This window comes from Aquarana catesbeiana, linkage group LG02 (assembly GCF_042186555.1).
Source record: "Aquarana catesbeiana isolate 2022-GZ linkage group LG02, ASM4218655v1, whole genome shotgun sequence".
Lineage (NCBI taxonomy): Eukaryota > Metazoa > Chordata > Amphibia > Anura > Ranidae > Aquarana > Aquarana catesbeiana.
The window spans coordinates 346,544,551-346,566,556 of NC_133325.1; positions in this window are offsets into that span (position 1 = coordinate 346,544,551).

The window sequence follows — 22,006 nt, forward strand, 5'->3', positions numbered from 1 at the left end:
AAATCCTTGCCATCCAGGCACTAACTAAACATTGTAGGTTCCTAGCTCAGAGGTGAAGGGCTTCTCCCAGTCACCCACAAAACAAAGATAATGCAAACCTTTTCTTTCTCTCACAAATCAAATTTCACATAAGCAGCCACAAGTGGCCCGCAAAATCTGGTCCGCAACCAACTCTGCCAAGGTGGCTGGTAAAACCTTGACCTGGATTCCATCTTAGTTTTCTGCAAATGAACACATGCAAGGTGAAATATAATGTCCATCAATCACCTCGTCTTTCATAATGTTACAAAAAACAAATATATATATAAATAATGCAGCGTATCATATTTACTAAAAAAATGTTAAAAAATTTTGAAGCCCAATGAACTCATCCACATCCAAATTTGAGCCAACAGTCATTTGTCACTTCCTCTTCCACCAATTATTTGGCAAAGTTTGCATCCAGCAAATTGTAGGGTTTCCTTTTACAATGAGTAAGGAACAGCTTGACATAATAATATTATCACTGTGAACAGTATTAATATTTTAAATGTGTTATTCTTATTTGTTGAATTTATAGAGAAGGTGGCAGCCATGTTTGCTCATTAAATATGCAGGCTCTGCTTCTTTTTTTCCAGTACTACCCAATGGTTGTGCTTTACTGCTTCTTCCCATATAGCAAGTCTTTGAGCCAGCAAACTTAGTGTAAACAATATACTCCCTTTGTGGCTGAAGTGATATCTCAAGGGTTGGGCAGAGTCATTGTAGAAGCTAACCTTCTCAACCTCGACTGTTAAGCTGGCCATACATGGATTGAAATGCAGCTGATTCAACAGAGACTGACCGAATTCTGATCCATGCGTGGCCATTGTGGTTGAACAGAAGTCGATCTACTAATAGACTTCTGTTCAACCGCTCTGTTAGAAACTTCCCGCTCAATCAGCACTACAGGCTATAGGCTGCAGCGCTGATCTGTGTATTCTGGTGGTGGGGGGGTGTCCTTGCTGTCAGAAAACAAAGACACAGAGTGGAGGATTCCTCCATCCAACTCAAATGTGTGGATAGGGGAATTGCTGTGTGAAATGAAAAAAAATACTCATCTATGGTCAGCCTTAGTCTATAATATAGAATATATTAAAATTAATACAAAAAGTATACATGTAGCAAAAATATTTACATTACACTCTATCTTTTACAGTTTTATTTTAATCTATAGTTTAAAGAATTTACTGTATTTTAGGGAGATGTCACAATTGGAGTATTTTACCAGGGGATGGCTCAGGATGTCAGGCTTCACTTATAATTAAAATGTCACTTGGGTGAACTGATCCTTTGCGAGTTTACCACCCTTACTGAGATCACCACCTTTACTGATATCCATTGTAAAGTAATACAAAAAAAAAATCATACTAAAAGTTTTTTTTTTTATACAGCTAGCAAAGGTTCTCAAGATATAAACAGACTCCTTTTTTTTCTTTATGTATATAGCTACTTCTATGTATATATCAGTTTTATCTTTATTAAGTTGATTTTGCAACAAGACACACCTGAATGCTTTGAAGCACCATTTAACTACTTAGCGACCGCCTACCGCATATTTACTGCAGGAGGTCAGCTCTATTGTGTTAAATCACATACCTGTACATCCTTTTCTGCAAAAGCCACTGAGTGGCGTTCCGGAAGCATGATCGCAGGCTGATTGGACGCATGAAATGTCAATCGGCGGGTCCGGCAGACCCGATGTCCGATGTCCACCTGCGATCATTCCCCAGAGAGGCAGAACGGCAATCTGCCGATGTAAACAAGACCATTCTGAGAGGGATGAAGATGGGAAGGAACATATCTCTGTCTTCATCCAGTCAGACCATCCCCCACACAGTTAGCAAGTACCAGCTAGGAGTACACTTAACCCTGTGATCGCCCCTGATGTTAACCCGTTCCCTGCCAGTGTCATTAACACAGTAACAGTGCATATTTTTAGCACTGATCATTGTAATAATGTCACTGGTTCCCAAAAAAGTGTCAGTTAGGTGTCTGATTTGTCCGCCGCAATGTCACAGTCCTGTTAAAAATCGCAGATCGCTGATATTACTAGTAAAAAAAAAAATAAATAAAAATGCCATAAAAATATCCCATAGTTTGTAGACACGATAACTTTTACGCAAACCAATCAATATACGCTTATTGGGATTTTTTATTACCAAAAATATGTAGCTTCTTACATATTGGCCTAAACTGAAATTCAATTTTTACATTTTTTTAATTGGATGTGTTTTATAGCAAAAAGTAAAAATATTGTTTTTTTTTTTCAAAATTGTCGCTTTTTTTTGTTTATAACGCAAAGGTTATCAAATACCACCAAAAAAAAAGCTCTATTTGTGGGGAGAAAAAGGACATAAATTTTATTTGGGTACAGCATCGCACAACTGTGCAATTGTCAGTTAAAATAATGCAGTGCAGTATCACAAAAATTGGCCTGGACATTAAGGGAGTAAAACTTTCCAGGGCTATAACTATATATGCATATTTAGGAGGAACACATTGAAGGTATGAAGAAGAAAAATTTAGTATGCACAAGCTGCTTCCTGCCAGAGGCATGGCAAATGGAATGGGTGTTGTCTTACTGTGAATCCCTTGTGGTGTGGGTATAAAAGAAACACCAGTATTGGCGTCATTGGCAGTAAAAGCCCATTGAGATCTAACAGCAAATGGTTCTTTTGAAAATTTCAGTGGATGATCACAAAAGGGAGCAACTGCAACCAGGAGGATCCTGCCAAACAGAACCAGCATGTAGATATTAGTGTTTCTACAGACCCATAAGATTGCTTTGCACTTCCTCAAAAAAGCATATTGCTCTCTAACAGCAAGCAGTCACTTAAAATGGATGATTACTTAAGGGTAGTATTGATTGCAGTTAGAGGAGAGGGGACAGTCTGCCAATAATGAGGTGCTCATAAAGATCCACACAACATATAACATCACAAAATCCTATCCCCAACATGCAGCTTTGCACAGCATATAGCAGATCTTCCATCCCACAGGAAAGGTGGAGTTGCTATAGAGACATGAATCCCAATGCTGTGACACTGAACAATGAAGGTGAATTCTGTGCACATGGGCAGCACTGAAACATGGCACTGGCATTCACCAAATGTTCTCCCTAGATCAGCCTATCACTGATCTGTCCATAATTAGGGCTAAGAAGTGAAAACTAACTAAATGGGACTTTAAATGAGGACATTAGAGAAATGTACCTCCATCCCCAAAATGTATACAGAAAAAAGGAAAATGGGGGGTTTAGAACTTTAGATGAGGCATGCAGCTGGGAAGGTAACACAACATAGTACTGGTAAGAATATCTAATAAATGCACCATAAATGCGACCGCAACGTATTGCATAGTAACAAGTTGTAAACAGTAAAATGTAATAAATCAAGGAAACTTTATTTCATAGTAAGATACATAGTATTGAGTATTACATTTGACTGTTTACAACTTGTTACTATGCAATACGATGCGGTCGCATTTATGGTGCATTTATTAGATATTCTTACCAGTACTATGTTGTGTTACCTTCCCAGCTGCATGCCTCATCTAAAGTCCCAAACCCCCCATTTTCCTTTTTTCCCTTTTTCCTTTTTTCTGGGGCTAAGAAGTGTCCAACCAGCTGATATACAATTTTCACAACAGTGATTTGCCAGTGTAGAACAGGTCTAGTAGTAATCATAGTCACATGGGGAGCCTGGGTTGACATGCCTAGCTTACCCCCCATCGTGCAGCTTCTTACCTTAACTTGTTTCTGGTGTCTCTTCCAAGAAGGGTACAAGTAAATTTCTCCAAACTGTTTCTGGGCTTATCAATGTCTTAGTGTGGAGAGGGCAGAGGGAGGGGTCATCCATGGATAAAGTCAAAACAAAGTCAGTGGTTGCCCTGAGTTGTACAGAAGTAAGGACTATATTTCAACTGTCAGATGCAGATAATTATATCTGAAAGTTCTGGATTTTTTTAGTGCTGAGTATTGGAATGCAGACAGCGTTCAAGCATTGGCACACTGCTGCCACTCTGCATGCTACTGGGGAAACTGCAAAGATGCTTCAATCAGCCCCTGTAAAGCGATCTGCAGTGGATTGCACTTCAGAGGAAAAGTGTTTAATATACACAGAAAACCCCCAAATGATGGCATGATCTCACAATGAACAGAACCAGAAAGTTTTACATACAACCTTGGTATCATAATGGTGAGACGCCTAGTGACAAAACTACAATATAATATATTTCTTTAACTGTATATAATGTGTTTATTGTCTACATAGCACACCCTGGGAAGCTGATTAAAAGTGTGCTGAATTGTGAACTGTTATAATCTGATGACTAGAGAGAAACAACTTTATGCCCAACATTAAAAACAAGACACACACGCAGTTAATAACAGCCACATGACATGATATATATTTTAATTAGAAAAACAGCAAGAACTTTTAAAGGAATATTATTTTTCCAGTTGACTCCTACTATAAAGGTGAATTTCATTCCAAAAACAATAGAAACATTTGGTTGATAAATTTTTGGCAATTAAATAGCTGACATTTATGTTTGAATTCATCTGAAGGGAAATGAAAAGGACAAAATGGTTTGCTGACAAACCTCCCAATGCTTAGTTACTGATCAGGGATTTACCAGTAGCAATCAAAGTTTCATTGTTAACCTAAGGTTAAAACATACCACATGCACTATGCTTTTTCTTTGCTCTTCTAATGACTGCAGAAATACCAAAACATGTATTATTAACAGATTGTTAGTAGCAATAGCTAAATAAAAAGGCACCTTAAAGACTACTAAAATTAGCTTGGTGTGAGTTCTATATACTGTAAATATCTTATTATTCCATTCTGCCAGATTAAGGGATAATTCATATAGAAAGGTGGTCTATTGCACTTAACATAACCCAGATTAAAAACAAGAACTCAGTTTATTATTATTATTATTATTATACAGGTTTTATATAGTGCCAACAGTTTGCACAGCGCTTAACAAAATAAAGGCAGACATTACAATTACATTACAATTTGGTACAAGAGTAATCGGAGGGAGTCTCGGAAGGAAGGGTCAATTGATACAAAAGATAATAGCTGTGGGGGATGAGCTGATGGAGGAAGTAAAACAGTATTAGTTAGAAGCAGGATAAGCTTCTTTGAAGAGAAGGGTTTTCAGGGATTGTCTAAAGATGGATAGATTAGGGGACAGTCGGACAGATTGGGGTAGGGAGTTCCAAAGGATGGGAGAAGCTCTGCAGAAATCCTGGAGACGAGCATGGGAGGAGGTGACAAGGGAGATAGAGAGCAGGAGGTCTTGGGAGGACCGAAGAGAGCGGCTTGGTTGGTATTTTGGGACTAGGTTAGTGATGTAGCTGGGGGCAGAGTTATGGATGGCTTTGTGAATTATTGTTAGTACTTTGAATTTTATTTGTTGGGTGAGTGGAAGTCAGTGGAGGGATTGGCAGAGAGGGGTGGAGGACACTGAATGGTTGGTAAGGTGATTGAGTTTTGCAGCTGCATTAACCACTTCAGCCCCGGAAGGATTTACCCCCTTCCTGACCAGAGCACTTTTTACAATTTGGCACTGCATCGCTTTAACTGCTAATTGCGCGGTCATGCAATGCTGTACCCAAAAGAAATTTGCGTCCTTTTCTTCCCACAAATAGAGCTTTCTTTTGATGGTATTTGATCACCTCTGCCATTTTTATTTTTTTTAAACGGAAAAAGACCAAACATTTTGAAAAAAAATGATATTTTCTACTTTTTGTTATAAAAAAATCCAATAAACTCAATTTTAGTCATACATTTAGGCCAAAATGTATTTGGCCACATGTCTTTGGTAAAAACAATGTCAATAAGCGTATATTTATTGGTTTGCGCAAAAGTTATAGCGTCTACAAACTAGGGTACATTTTCTGGAATGTACACAGCTTTTAGTTTATGACTGCCTATGTCATTTCTTGAGGTGCTAAAATGGCAGGGCAGTACAAAACCCCCCCAAATGACCCCATTTTGGAAAGTAGACACCCCAAGGAAATTGTTGAGAGGCATGTTGAACCCATTGAATATTTATTTTTTTGTCCCAAGTGATTGAATAATGACAAAAAAAAAAAAAAATTTACAAAAAGTTGTCACTAAATGATATATTGCTCACACAGGCCATGGGAATATGTGGAATTGCACCCCAAAATACATTCAGCTGCTTCTCCTGAGTACAGGGATACCACATGTGTGGGACTTTTTGGGAGCCTAGCCGCGTACGGGGCCCCGAAAACCAAGCACCGCCTTCAGGATTTCTAAGGGCATACATTTTTGATTTCACTCCTCACTACCTATCACAGTTTTGAAGGCCATAAAATGCCAAGATGGCACAACCCCCCCCCAAATGACCCCATTTTGGAAAGTAGACACCCCAAGCTATTTGCTGAGAGGCATGTTGAGTCCATGGAATATTTTATTTTTTGACACAAGTTGCGGGAAAGTGACAATTTTTTTTTTTTTGCACAAAGTTGTCACTAAATGATATATTGCTCACACAGGCCATGGGCATATGTGGAATTGCACCCCAAAATACATTCTGCTGATTCTCCTGAGTACGGGGATACCACATGTGTGGGACTTTTTGGGAGCCTAGCCGCGTACGGGGCCCCGAAAACCCAGCACCGCCTTCAGGATTTCTAAGGGCGTAAAGTTGTGATTTCACTCCTCACTACCTATCACATTTTTGAAGGCCATAAAATGCCCAGATGGCACAACCCCCCCCCCCCCCCAAATGACCCCATTTTGGAAAGTAGACACCCCAAGCTGTTTGCTGAGAGGCATGTTGAGTCCATGGAATATTTTATATTTTGACACAAGTTGCGGGAAAGTGACAATTTTTTTATTTTTTTTTTTTTTTTGCACAAAGTTGTCACTAAATGATATATTGCTCAAACATGCCATGGGCATATGTGGAATTACACCCCAAAATACATTCTGCTTCTTCTCCTGAGTACGGGGATACCACATGAGTGGCACTTTTTGGGAGCCTAGCTTCATACGGGGCCCCGAAATCCAATCACCGCCTTCAGGATTTCTAAGGGCGTAAATTTTTGATTTCACTCCTCACTACCCATCACAGTTTTGAAGGCCATAAAATGCCAAGATAGAACAAAACCCCCCAAAATGACTTCATTTTGGAAAGTAGACACCCCAAGCTATTTGCTGAGAGGCATGGTGAGTATTTTGCAGCTCCCATTTGTTTTTGAAAATGAAGAAAGACAAGAAAAACGTATTTTTTTTTTCTTTTTTCAATTTTCAAAAGTTTGTGACAAAAAGGTCTGCAAAATACTCACTATACCTCTCAGCAAATAACTTTGGGTGTCTATTTTCCAAAATGGGGTCATTTGGGGGGGTTTGTGCCATCTGGGCATTCCATGGCCTCCGAAACTGTGATAGGCAGTGAAGAGTGAATTCAAAAATTTACGCCCTTAGAAAGCCTAAAGGTGGTGCTTGGTTTTCGGGGTCCCGTACGCGGCTAGGCTCCCAAAAAGTCTCACACATGTGGTATCCCCGTACTCAGGAGAAGCAACAGAATGTATTTTGGGGTGTAATTTCACATATTCCCATGGCATGTTTGAGCAATATATCATTTAGTGACAACTTTGTGCAAAAAAAAAAAAATTTGTCTTTTTCCCGCAACTTGTGTCACAATATAAAATATTCCATGGACTCAACATGCCTCTCAGCAAATAGCTTGGGGTGTCTACTTTCCAAAATGGGGTCATTTGGGGGGGGGGTTTGAACTGTCCTGGCAATTTATGCACAACATTTAGAAGCTTATGTCACACATCACCCACTCTTCTAACCACTTGAAGACAAAGCCCTTTCTGACACTTTTTGTGTACATGAAAAAATTATTTTTTTTTTGCAAAAAAATTACTTTGAACCCCCAAACATTATATATTTTTTTAAAGCAAATGCCCAACAGATTAAAATGGTGGGTGTTTCATTTTTTTTTTCACACAGTATTTGCGCAGCGATTTTTCAAACGCATTTTTTGGGGAAAAAACACACTTTTTAAAATTTTAATACACTAAAACACACTATATTGCCCAAATGTTTGATGAAATAAAAAAGATGATCTTAGGCCGAGTACATGGATACCAAACATGACATGATTTAAAATTGCGCACAAACGTGCAGCGGCGACAAACTAAATACATTTTTAAAAGCCGTTAAAAGCCTTTACAGGTTACCACTTTAGATTTACAGAGGTGGTCTACTACTAAAATTACTGCCCTCGATCTGACCTTCGCGGTGATACCTCACATGCATGGTGCAATTGCTGTTTACATTTGACGCCAGACCGACGCTTGCATTCGCCTTTGTGCGAGAGCAGGGAGGGACAGGGGTGCTTTTTTTTTTTTTTTTTCTTTATTATTTTTTTGCTTTTTTATCTTATTTTTAAACTGTTCCTTTCATTTTTATTTTTTTTTTAATAATTTTTATTGTTATCTCAGGGAATGTAAATATCCCCTATGATAGCAATAGGTAGTGACAGGTACTCTTTTTAGAAAAAATTGGGGTCTATTAGACCCCAGATCTCTCCTCTGCCCTCAAAGCATCTGACCACACCAAGATCGATGTGATAAAATGCTTTCCCAATTTCCCAATGGCGCTGTTTACATCCGGCGAAATCTAAGTCATGAAATGCTCATAGCTTCCAGTTTCTTAGGCCATAGAGATGTTTGGAGCCATTCTGGTCTCTGATCAGCTCTATGGTCAGCTGGCTGAATCACCAGCTGCATTCTCAGGTTCTCTGTTGGGACAGGAGAGCCAGAGAAAAACATGGAAGACGGTGGGGGGGCATTCCCTCCCACTGCTTGTAAAACCAGTCTAGAGGCTAATTAGCCTCTAGGATTGCTTTTACATGAAAGCCGACCGCTGGCTGAAAAGAATGATACCAAGATGATACCTAAACCTGCAGGCATCATTCTGGTATAACAACTCAAAGTCCAGCAACATACCAGTACGTTGCTGGTCCTTGTTGGGCATACATTGTAAACTTTTTTTTCATGCAGCCTGTGGGCTGAACGAAAAAAAGATATTGATCGGTGGGTATGCCCACCATTAGAATACCTCCCTTCATCCACCCACTTCTAATGATGGGCATACATGCACCGTATATATATGCCGAAGCATGGGGGCATCCTCCCGCAAAAGGCAGGAGCAAATCGCTCCTCCACCCACTGCTGCCCCCACGCTTTGGCATATATGCTGAAGTATGTAACTGTGGTGGTGAAATCACCTCCGACAGCGATGGAGTCACGGCTTTATGTATCATGGGAGCAAACGCTGTTGCTGTCAAAATAAATAAATCCGTGCTGCAACTGAATGGCGTACCTGCTAAGCAAATGATGGTTAACAAAAAAACAAAGTAACATTACAGTATAACAGTAATACTTACCATACCTGCAAAGCAAAATACAAAAAAAAACATAGTAAAAAATAAAACATTTAACGCAACCTGTGCCTACTTGAAATATATATATGCCGAAGCATGGGGGCATTCTCCCGCAAAAGGCAGGAGCAAATCGCTCCTCCACTCACTGCTGCCCCCACGCTTCAGCATATATGCTGAAGTATGTAACTGTGGTGGTGAAATCACCTCCGACAGCGCTGGAGTCACGGCTTTATGTATCGTGGGAGCAAACGCTGTTGCTGTCAAGATAAATAAATCCGTGCTGCAACTGAATGGCGTACCTGCTAAGCAAATGATGGTTAACAAAAAAACAAAGTAACATTACAGTATAACAGTAATACTTACCATACCTGCAAAGCAAAATACAAAAAAAAAAACATAGTAAAAAATAAAACATTTAACGCAACCTGTGCCTACCTAAAATATATATATGCCGAAGCATGGGGGCATCCTCCCGCAAAAGGCAGGAGCAAATCGCTCCTCCACCCACTGCTGCCCCCACGCTTCGGCATATATGCTAAAGTATGTAACTGTGGTGGTGAAATCACCTCCGACAGCGCTGGAGTCACGGCTTTATGTATCGTGGGAGCAAACGCTGTTGCTATCAAGATAAGTAAATCCGCTCTGCAGCTGAATGGCGTACCTGAAAACAAAAAAGTGGTTAACAATAAAAAAACAAAGTATAAAAAAATTGCATACCTATAAAGCAAACATGATAAAAACATAACAATAAAACATTGCAGTATAGAATGCAGAACAATAGAGAGAGAATAGAGAGAGAACAATAAAACAACAACTATTTTTGGTTTTTTTATTTTATATATTTTTTTGTGTTTTTTTCTTTTTTTTAACTTTTTTTTGTTTTTTTTACACTTTTTTTTGTAGCTTTAACTTTTTTAACTGGTACCAGGTTTGGGTCTCTCAAAATGCGACAGCATCTTGGGAGACCCTGTGAAAGTGTGTCCTAGTCTGTGCAGTGCTGTACCCTACGCTAATACTCCACTAATGTATGGTAGCGTTCAAAACATTCACCAATGCAAAGACCAGGATTGCCAGGACAGAGGGGACAATAATACCGGGTGTCACGCCTAAATCCGCGCTTGCTGCAGACACAACATCTTTTTTGGGGGGTTCGTTGGGTAGGGGTACTCGGGAGGGCATAAAGAAAATGCCTCTCATGCAGCCTACTTACTGCATTTGGTTGGGGAAGGTGAGGTGGAGCACCGTCTGGAAACAGAAGGGCTCTGACGATCTCTTCCTGGAATTTAAGGAAGGATCCAGTCTGTCCTGAAGCTCTGTATGGCACATGAGCGTTCAGCAAAGCCAATTGAAATAAATAAACAGACACTTTTTTGTACCAGCGTCTGGCATTATGGGCAATTAGGTACGGCATCAACAACTGGTCGTTGAGGTCCACCCCTCCCATATTAAGGTTATATTCGTGGACACAGAAGGGTTTCTCCACAACACCAGTCGCCGTAGGAATTTGGACCGTCGTGTCTGCATGAAGGGAGGTAAGAACGGAAACATTCTTATTGTCCCTCCACTTCATAGCGAGCAAGTTATTACACTGCAAGCAGGCTCTCTCCCCCAGCCTAAGACGGGAATATACAAGCCGCTGGGGAAAGCCCCGGCGATTAGGTCGCACTGTGCTACATGCTCCAATCTAATGATCAAAAAGGTGGCTAAAAAGTGGCACGCTCGTGTAATAATTGTCCACGTACAAGTGGTACCCCTTTCCGAATAAGGGTGACACCAAGTCCCACACTATCTTGCCAGCGCTTCCTATGTAGTCAGGGCAGTTTGTCGGCTCTACGTGACTATCTTTGCCCTCGTAAACCATAAAACTACATGTATAGCCTGTGGCCCTGTCACAGAGCTTATACATCTTGACCCCATATCTGGCACGCTTGCTGGGAAGGTACTGTTTGAATGACAAGCGGCCAGAAAACTTAACCAGGGACTCATCAACGCAGACAACTTGATGGGGAGTAAACAAGTCTGCAAAACGTTGGTTGAAGTGGTTTACGAGGGGCCAAATTTTGTAGAGCCGATCGTATCCAGAGTCTCCACGAGGACGACAGAGTTCATTGTCGTTGAAGTGCATGAACCGCAAAATCTGCTCGTATCATACCCTGGCCATGGAAGCAGAGAACAAGGGCGAATGGTAAATTGGGTCAGTGGACCAATATGACCGCAACTCACTCTTTTTATTCAAGCTCATGAGGAGGGAAAGGCCCAGAAAGATCTTAAATTCGGAAACCATAATTGGTTTCCAATCTCTGGCAAGGGAGGACTGGGGATTAGTGGCGATGTGTTGACCAGCGTATAAATTGCTTTGGTCCACAATAGATCTATAGAGATCTTCGGTGAAAAACAGTGAATAAAAATCCAGTGGCATAAAGTCAACTGTTTCCACCTGAATTCCGGGTTGGCCAGTGAAAGGGGGAAGTACGGGTGCTGCAGAAGTGGTGGGTACCCAATTCGGATTGGCGAATGCAGCAGGAAGGGCACTATGGGCACGTCGGGCCTGTGTTCGTCTTCTTGGTGGCAGCGGGACACTACTTGTGCTTGCCACCTCGCCAGCTTGAACTGCACTTATGGGACTCGCCAGGTCACCAAGTGTTACTGCAGTGCTGGATGTACGGCCAGGGTGTACTAGGCCACTGGTGCTTGCCAGTTCACCAGAAGGAATAGCATCACTAGTACTTCTCTGCTCCATACGAGAGCCCTGCGGTTCTTGCACTTCAAGGACAGAAGAAGTTCGGGGTCTGGTACGCCTGACCTTAGCAGGGACCACAACTCCGTCGTCAGAGCTATCTGTCATGGAGCCGCTGTCCTCTACAGGATCGTATTATGAGCCTGAATCTGACAGATGAGTGACTTCCTCTTCACTATATGTCATGCTCAGAAACGTGTAGGCCTCTTCACTAGTGTACCTTCGATTTGCCATTTTGGGTTCTAAATTTAGGGGTACACTAGTGAGACTCGCAGGCAAAAAAGCTCCTGACTGTTAGCGACTGATTCAAAACGCTACCAAAAAACTGTTAGTGATCGCAGGGTCAGGCCTGACTCTGCGAACGCTGCAGTTATATGTGCTTAGTGTTTTGTAAGTGACAGTTATCGATCGATACTGCACTTGGGTGGGCTGGGCTGGGCTGGGCCGAGGAGCAAAACGCAGGTGCTAGCAGGTATCTGGGCCGATCCGGTAACACTGCGTTTCAGGGAACCCTAAATTGCTGGGGAGTATAGATCTGATCGGATCAGATATTGATCCGCTCAGATACTATAGCACTAAGGGAGGTGTATGCTGCGTGCGTGGGTTTTAGCGGTACTGGCGCTAACCTGACGCTGCCTGGGGCGACGCAGACCTTATCTGACCCTAAAAACGTAACTTATATCACCGCTGGGCAAGTAGGGGGTTAAACCTTTATAAGGTAATAAACGGCGGGTGCCCTAAAACTATAATAAACTATAATAAACTATAAAAAAATAAACTAACTAACCAGCGTCACCCGTAACAGTTATACGGTGATCGCTGGTGAAAGGGTTAACTAGGGGGCAATCAGGGGGTTAAAACCTTTAGCAGGTAGTATATGGGGGTCCCTGTCGCTCTAAAACACTGACAGCGAACCTATATACTTACCTCCCTAACTAGCGTCACCTGTGTCACTAATACAGCGATCAGAAAAACGATCGCTTAGCGACACTGGTGACGGGGGGTGATCACGGGGTTAACCTTTATTAGGGGGGTTAGGGGGGTACCCTGGACCTAAAGGGGGTTACCCCAGACCTAAAGGGGGCTAACCTAACTGCCCTAACACTTATAACTGTCACAAACTGACACCAATGCAAAAAAAAAAATTGCTATTGGTGTCAGTGTGACAGGGGGTACAGGGGGGGTGATCGGGGGGTGATCGGGGGGTGAAAATTGTGCCTGCGTGTTCTACTGGAAGTGTAGTGTTGGTGCAACTTACTTGGATGTCTTCTCTCCTCGGCGCCGGATCGAAAAGACCGGCTCGAGGAGAGATGACATCACTTCCTCTCCCTCTGTTTACATTACAGAGGGAGAGGAAGCATTTGATTCGCTGGGAGCGATCGGGAGGGGGTGGCCCTCAATGTATGGCCTTTCCCTGACCTCTCATCGCCCGCGAACAAGAGCCGACCGCCTATGGCACCAGGGGGGCGTCCGATCGGACCCCCCGCCCGCGGGAAGGCATCGAGTATCAGGTACGTGATTTTGCCAGCCCGTGCCATTCTGCTCACGTATATAGGCGTGAGGCGGTCGGCAAGTGGTTAATTATGGACTGAAGGGGGGTAGTCTATGTAAAGGTACTACAATGAGGAGGGAGTTGCAGGGAGTTGCAGTAGTCAAGGCGAGAGATAACCAGGGAGTGAATTAGAAGCTTGATGGTGTCAATAGTTAAAAAGGGGCATATTCTGGAAATGTTGTGGAGGCTAAGGCGGCATGATTTGGACAGGGATTGTATATGGGCCTGAAAGGACAGTTCAGGGTCTAAGGTTACCCCTAGCACCCTGGCATGTGGGGACGGACTGATAGATGTGCCATTGATCTTGACAGAGAAGTCAGGGAAACGGGCACGTGGGGGAGGAGATATTAAGAGTTTTAGATAAATTCAGTTTGAGGAAGTGGTTTGACAGTCTAGGTGGGTTATGCTCTCTAAATAGAGGAAAAGTAAATGTAAAGCTGTTACTTCATGTGTCTATTTAATATAGGAGGCCAGTTTCCCAATGAAAAACATGCAGGCTCAGCACCTAGCATACTATAGCTGCACCAATGTCATACAAGGTAGGCGAACGCCCAGCTGTATTGAAAACAAATAGGAACAGACATTGAGCACAATCCTAGAGTATTAAACCAAAATCTCTTCAGTATAATACAAAAGTAATTGCACTCGCAAACTATTTTGTGAAGCATTATTTATTAGGTTCCACTCCTGAGGTAAGATCAGTATGGTAAGTTTCCTGGTTGCCATGGGAAAGCTTTTATAGAAATGCTGTTAAGTTTTCTCTGATTTAGGACACAAACTTCAATAGTGCATTAAGAGATACAATTTATTAACTCTTTCTAAAAATTCTTAAATATACTTTATACGTTACATACTCTTGACGGCTACACTCTATACAAAAAGTAGATCATTGCATATTCTCTACAACTGTGTGCTTTATGCTACCAAAACATTAAATATACTGTGTTGCATATTATATATTCCTGTTTTGTACAGTTTACTTTATATTTATATACCCAAAGTATTGAGTCATTGTCTCAATTGGTTTTGCTTCAGAAAGGACAGGTTTAGACAAAGCGTTATCCTGATATTTTGTGTGTAGAAAGATATAAGTCTTATGCCCCGTACACACAATTGGATTTTCCGACAACAAATGTTGGATGTGAGCTTGATGGCGGAAAGTCTGACCGTGTGTATGCTCCATCGAACATTTGTTGTCGGACTTTCCGACAACAAATGTTGGCTAGCAGTTTCTCAAATTGTCCGCCAACAAATGTTTGTTGTCAGACTTTCTGATCATGTGTACACAAGTCCGTCGGACAAAAGTCCACGCATGCTCGGAATCAAGTACTAGCCAGAAGCGCTCGGTCTTGTAAAACTAGCGTTCATAATGGAGAAATCACGTATGTCTTGTACGTCACTACATTCGTAATTGTTGGCCAACATTTGTGTGACTGTGTGTATGCAAGACAAGTTGGAGCCAACGTCCTTGGAACAAAAATCCATGGTTTTGTTGTCGGAAAGTGTGTACGGGGAATTAGAATAACTTAGAACAATAGAATAGAATAATAGGACCACAGCTAGTTGTGGCCCTCTTTGTGTGACAAGAGGGCAATCATTGAGTTCTTCCTTTCACATCTTTTTTTCTAATTCAGATCTTTCACATCTGGCTGAAGTCCTCTGATACTATGTGCAGAAGCACTGAACAAGCCCCTTCTGTCTTTTTCACTGCAACAACATAGACATTGAAAATGTGGCTGTTACCATAAGCAGCTTCTCCCAACCACTTCCCTGAGCAGCCAAAATTGGACTAGGTAAACTATTGATATATAAGCAAAACATATGCAAAGTATACACATGCTTTTGGGGGTAAAAATATTAGGATTAAAGTGGAATTAAAGTCTAATTATAAGTGTTGTTAAAATATAGTCTCCCCCTCTCCTACTACCTATGCTGCATAGCCATAATAAAAGAGATCAGTGCAAACCCTTTTTTTAAAAGATCTGCTCCAGTTCAGTCACATGATTGAAAAGCAGCAACTCCCTGTTTCAGGAAGAATCTGCTGCAGGGGACAGATCACTAACAACAGATGGGCAATAGGAGCAGATTTGTTATGTCAAAGCTCCATGAATTCAATGCTGTCAATCACTCCCTGAGCTATTGTCAAGCCTCTGCTTCTTAATTATGTGACCACAATGGAGCAAATAAAAAAAAGGTATTTCCACTGATCTCTTTAATAAAAGCTATGCACCATAGGTAGGAGGAGGGGAGGCAACCTTTTTAACAACACTTATAGTTAGCCTTTACTTCCACTTTAATTTACTAATAGAGAAGAGGCTTTTTTACTTTGCTGAGTGAATGTTAGTGAAGCTGTGTTCATTTTGGTTACCTTTAAATACCAAATTCTGTGCAGGGGAAAGAAACAAAAATACCTACCATATAAATGAGTATTCAAAGTATACATAGCTCTACCTTGTTCACGAACATTCAATATGCATAGTAAACAGCCTATCTCTTTTATTAAGACATTTCCAATGTGATTAGATCAGATACACAGGGGGCACAAGGAAAGTATGCTAGGGGAGCTCACCCAGTGCCACTAAAAATGTTAAAGTGTTTGTGAAGGCAACTTTTTTTAAAAATAACAAACATGTTATTCAATTATTAGGAGGTCAGAGAGGGCAATCTGTCAGAAAGACCCGGGTTTCCGAACAGTGTTTTGTTTACCAGGCACTCGGATCAGGTGGACAGATTATTGGGAGGGGCTGGGGAGGACCCAGCAGTCATGATACAAGTTGGTACCAATGACCAAGTGAGAGGAAGGTGGAGAGTCGTAAAAAACAATTTCAGGGACTTAGGGAATAGATTGACGAAAAAGGACCTCCAAGGTAGTTTTCTCTGAAATACTACCTGTACCTCGAGCAAAACCAGAGAGACAGCAAGAACTTAGGGAACTAAACAAGTGGCTGAGGAACTGGTGCAAGAAATAGGGGTTCGAGAACTGGGCTGACTTCTAAGTCGGTTACCGGCTCTTTAGGTAAGATGGGCTGAACCATAACAGGGATGGTAGAGCTCTACAGGGAAGTAAGAAGGCCACAAAGCTGGAGGGGCTTTTAAACTAGGTGTTGGGGGGGGGGACCAGCGAAAGCGTTAGCCAACAGGGAGTGGGTGACAGAGGGTGATAGAAGAGATAGCACTAGTAATAGCAGTGAAAATACAACAATATCAACTAATCACAGGGTAAGTGAGTAGGCGATAGGGATGAGCCAAACACCCCCCTGTTCGGTTTGCACCGGAACATGCGAACAGGCAAAAAATTTGTTCGAACACCGTTGGGGCTTGAACATGAATAATCAAAAGTGCTAATTTTAAAGGCTTATATGCAAGTTATTGTCATAAAAAGTGTGTCTTGTCATAAAAAGTGTGAAGTATATGACTTTTTTTCCTTTGAAATGTCATTTTGCTGTCAGACTGTTCTAAACACGGGAAATATGCGCCCCTTTACAAGCATACTATAGACACCCCCAAGGTACAAAATTTAAAGGAATATTACACTTTTATTGTTTCACTTTATGCATTATTAAAATCACTGCTCCCGAAAAAACTTTTTTTTGCATTGATCCATGTCCCCTGGGGCAGGACCCAGGTCCCCAAACACTTTTTATGACAATACTATGCATATAAGCCTTTAAAATTAGCACTTTTGATTTCTCCCATAGACTTTTAAAGGGAGTTCAGCGGCTTTCGAATTTGCCGCAAACACCCCAAATTGTTCGCTGTTTGGCGAAATTGCGAACAGCCGATGTTCAAGTCGAACATGAGTTTGACTCGAACTCAAAGCTCATCCCTAGTGGGTGATTCAAATTCAAAAACAATGCCAGGAGAAACAAAGGGAGAAAACATTTTGCACTCATACAACAATAAGAGGAGTATACACAAATGCTAAGAGTCTAGCTAGCAAAATAGTGGATCTAGAGCTGATATTACACAAGGAGGATTTAGACTTTGTGGGAATAACTGAAACCTGGTTTGACAGCTCACACGATTGGCTCGCCAATATACAGGGGTATTCCTTTTATCGAAAGGACAGGGAATGTAGATGAGGGGGAGGGGTGTGTTTTATATGTCAAAAGTGATGTAAGGGTGGTAGAGAGGAGTGACATTATGTATGGAACCAGGGGGAGGTGGAATCAGTATGGGTAAAACTTCAAAGAGAGGAGGTGAGTGGAAAATGAATAGTGGGAGTATGCTATAGGCCACCCAACATGAAGGAGGAGGAGGAGCTGGAATTACTATCTCAGTTAGAAATGGCAGGGAAACAGGGTAATGTAATCATAATGGGGGACTTCAACTATCTCGATATTGACTGGGCAGAGGGAACAGCTCACTCACAAAAGGCCCGTCACTTCATGAATGTTTTACAGGACAACTTCATGTCCTAAATGATGGATTCCCCAACTAGAAAAAATGCACTGTTAGATCTATTAATTACAAACGATCCAAGTCTGATTAATTACGAACGATCCAAGTCTGATTTCAGATGTGGAGATACGTGATAACTTGGGATCTAGTGATCATAGGATGATCACGTTTACCGTAAATCACAGGAAAAGGAGGCATATGGGTAGTACACACTACATTTCAAAGGAGGCCATTTTCCTGATGTCATTGCTACTTGACATTGGGGACCAAATTCTGGATTCATTGAACACAGGAGAGAAATGGGAATGCTTTAGGGACATATTAAACAAAGGTACCAAACAGTGCATTCCGTTGCGCAATAAATATAGTAAAGCAGAAATTAGACCTGGGTGGTTAAACCATAATGTGAGTAGCCTCATCAAGGAAAAAAGTATGGCCTTAAATAAAAGCATTCCTGCACTAAAAGGAATGTAATAAGAAATGTAAAATCACAATCAAGGCAGCTAAAAAAGATTACGAGAGACACAGCGGAAGAAAGCAAAAATATCCCAAAACAAAATCGGAGCACATTGCACACTTAAAAGATGAGGATGAGAGGATAGTTACAGATGACACAAAGAAGGCAACTGTACAAAATGCCTCCTTCTCCACAGTTTTATGCAGGAAAAAGAAGGGTTTACCGACAGCGCCTATAGTATTAGTGACATAACACGTGACATACCCACGTGGCTAACTGTCAGGTCACCTGAAGCCAGCTGACAGATGCAGCCTGTTGGGGTCAGGAGTGCACCGGTAAGGTAGTGGACCCCACGGCTGACTGCTGCGGGTGGAGCTCTGGGTGGTTCAGGAAAGCAGGTACTCTGGAGCACCAACATGGATCACACTGGGAGCTAGAGCATGAGATTTCCCAGGGCACAGAATCTAAGAGCCAGTGGGTGTTCACCAGGGCCCCTGATGGTGGGGATGGACTTTGCTGCAGTCTGGCTCCAGGTCACGGCCCCCAAGGTCTCCCAGCTCATGCTCACTATAGACTACTGGAGGATAGAAAGGAAGCAGCGGCCAGGCACAACAAGGATAGTCAAGAGATAAGCCAAAAGGTCAGGGCAACAAGCAGATAGGCATAGTCAAAGAACACGCCAAAGATCAGGATATGAAGCAGACGAGGACAGTCAAGAACAAGCCAAGGTCGGTAAACAGGATCAGATGTAGGACACACAGCAATGAGCACATGGAAGCCAAACACACAATATTGATCAGCAAGTCTTGGCTTGCAGTGCACAGGTAATATAATGTTCCTAATTAGAGGCTGGGGTGGAGCCATGCTTGAGGGATGATTACTTAAGCATACAGGTGAACAGCAACTGGCCTCTAAGCTGAACACAACAGAAAGGTGAGCAAACAGACAAGAACACTACTGCAGAGTCATGACACTAACAGAGGCCAGAGTCAACGAAAGACTCAATAAACTTAACACAAATAAATCACCAGGACCAGATGGCTTACACCCGCGAGTCCTCGGAGAACTCAGTCAAGTTATAGTAAGGCCATTGTTCCTAATCTTTGTGGACAGCATACTAACAGGATTGGTACCAGCTGATTGGAGAAAAGCCAGCGTAGTACCAATATTCAAAAAAGGGCAGAGACATATTCCTGGGAATTATAGGACAGTCAGTCTAACATCAATAGTGGGTAAATTATTGGAGGGGATAATTAGGGATTATATCCAAAGTTTTACTGAGGAGAAGAATTTCATTAGTGGTAATCAGCATGGGTTTATGAGAGGACGATCCTGTCAGAGCAATCTGCTAACATTCATAGGAAGTAAGCAGCCATCTAGATAGAAGGGGGCCTGTGGATGTGGTGTATATGGATTTTGCAAAAGCATTTGATACAGTCCCCCATAAACGCTTAATTTACATGCTGAGGTCCACAGGCTTGGACCAGAGGGTTTGTGCTTGGGTAAAAAAAAATGGTTACAGGGACAGGTCCAAAGGGTAGTGATAAATAAGACGTACTCAGACTGGTCTGGTATGATGAGTGGGGTACCCCAAGGTTCTGTCTTGGGACCAATTCTATTCAACATATTCATAAATGATATAGAGTATGGGATAACTAGTTCAGTCTCAGTCTTTTCGGATGACACAAAGATAAGCAGAGTAATTCACTCGCATCAGGGCATAGAAATTTTGCAGAAAGACCTGAACATAATAAAAGAGTGGGCAGACAAATGGCAAATGAGGTTTAATGTGGAGAAGTGTAAAGTAATGTACTTGGGGTCAAAAAACATTAATGAAAAATATTCACTGGGTGGAGAACAGGTGGGAGAATCAAGGATGAAGAAGGATCTAGGGGTGCTAATAGATGACAGATTGAGCAACAGCATGCAGTGCCAAGCTGCAGCTACCAAAGCAAGCAGAATATTAGCATGCATAAAAAAGGCGATATACTCCAGGGACAAAACTATAATTCTGCCACTCTATAAAGCTCTGATCAGACCTCATCTGGAGTTTTCCATCCAGTTCTGATCACCAGTCCAAAGGGATGTGCTGGAGCTGGAGAAAGTCCAAAAAAAAGCAACAAAATTATTAAGGGGACTGGAGGACCTCAACTATGAGCAATGGCTGCAAACACAAAATGTATTCACTTTATGTCATACTTACCTGCTCTGCCCAATGGTTTTGCACAGAGAAGCCCCAATTCCCCCCCCCCCCCGAGTGCCCCCATAGCAAGCCACTTGCTGTGAGGGCACACATGCATGCTTCATCTCAAGACTCACTCTCTGCGTCCATAAGACACAGAGACCTTGGCCCAGCCCTGCCCCCCACGCCCTCCTCACTGTCTCTGGTTGACAGTAGGGGGAGACCTGGTAGAGCCACTGCTCTGATGCACATCGCTGGAGATTGTTCTTGGGTAAATATTAGGGAGGCTAAAGGGGGAGCTGCACACTGAATGTTTTTTACCTTTATGCATAGAATAAATAAAAGTGTAAAAATAAGAGTAAAAAAACCTTCAGCCTTTTGAGCCACTTTAAACTTTTACAAAACTTTGTTGTGCAAAACTACAAAGGTTTTTTTTTTTATCTTTGCTTTGAGCAAATCAGTCTATTCTTGACTGCACCTCAGACATGCTAAATTAATTAACATATCTATTGATGAGCATTAAGTAATTTAAAATCCACAATTTCTTGATTCTGCAGTGTCTTCTATTTAATTTCTATCAGGAATACACACAAAAGCAGTTTTACAGGAAAAGGTGAAATACAGGCCTTAAGAGATAAAGACAGGAAAGTGGAGTAAGTCAGCATTCTTCCTATATATGCAAATAGATAAGCATCAAAACAAAAGCTTTCTAAAATCTTTTCACAGAGGTGCCATTTTCTTATCTTAGATCATCCTCAGGCTGGCTGCACAGAGTTTAATGAAATGGCCGTCTGAGGAAATAAAACATTTAGCCCAACCAGAGGTTGATTTGTTATTTTATAAAGCAATGAAACATAACAATGTGCTGTTATATTACCTCACGTATCTCTATCAATATGCTGTACTTAGATTGCCAGTGAACAAGCATCACATTTTACCATTTAATATCATACTCTTAGAAGGTACATTTTACAGATTTTATCTTCTACAGCCAATTCAAAGGATAGACTTTAACTATTTTATCACCAGATGGATATTCTCCAAAGTTCTTTTTTTAGTAGTAAACTAAAACAACCATGATCTGTATTGTGTGTGGCTGTAGGCCTGTAAAAATTGTTTAATCCTTGAACAGTCCCTAAAATAACACAAGCTTAGTCTAATAATTTAATTCTTAAACATTCAATAAAACCTCCATAATAGATCTAATTTTATGCAGTA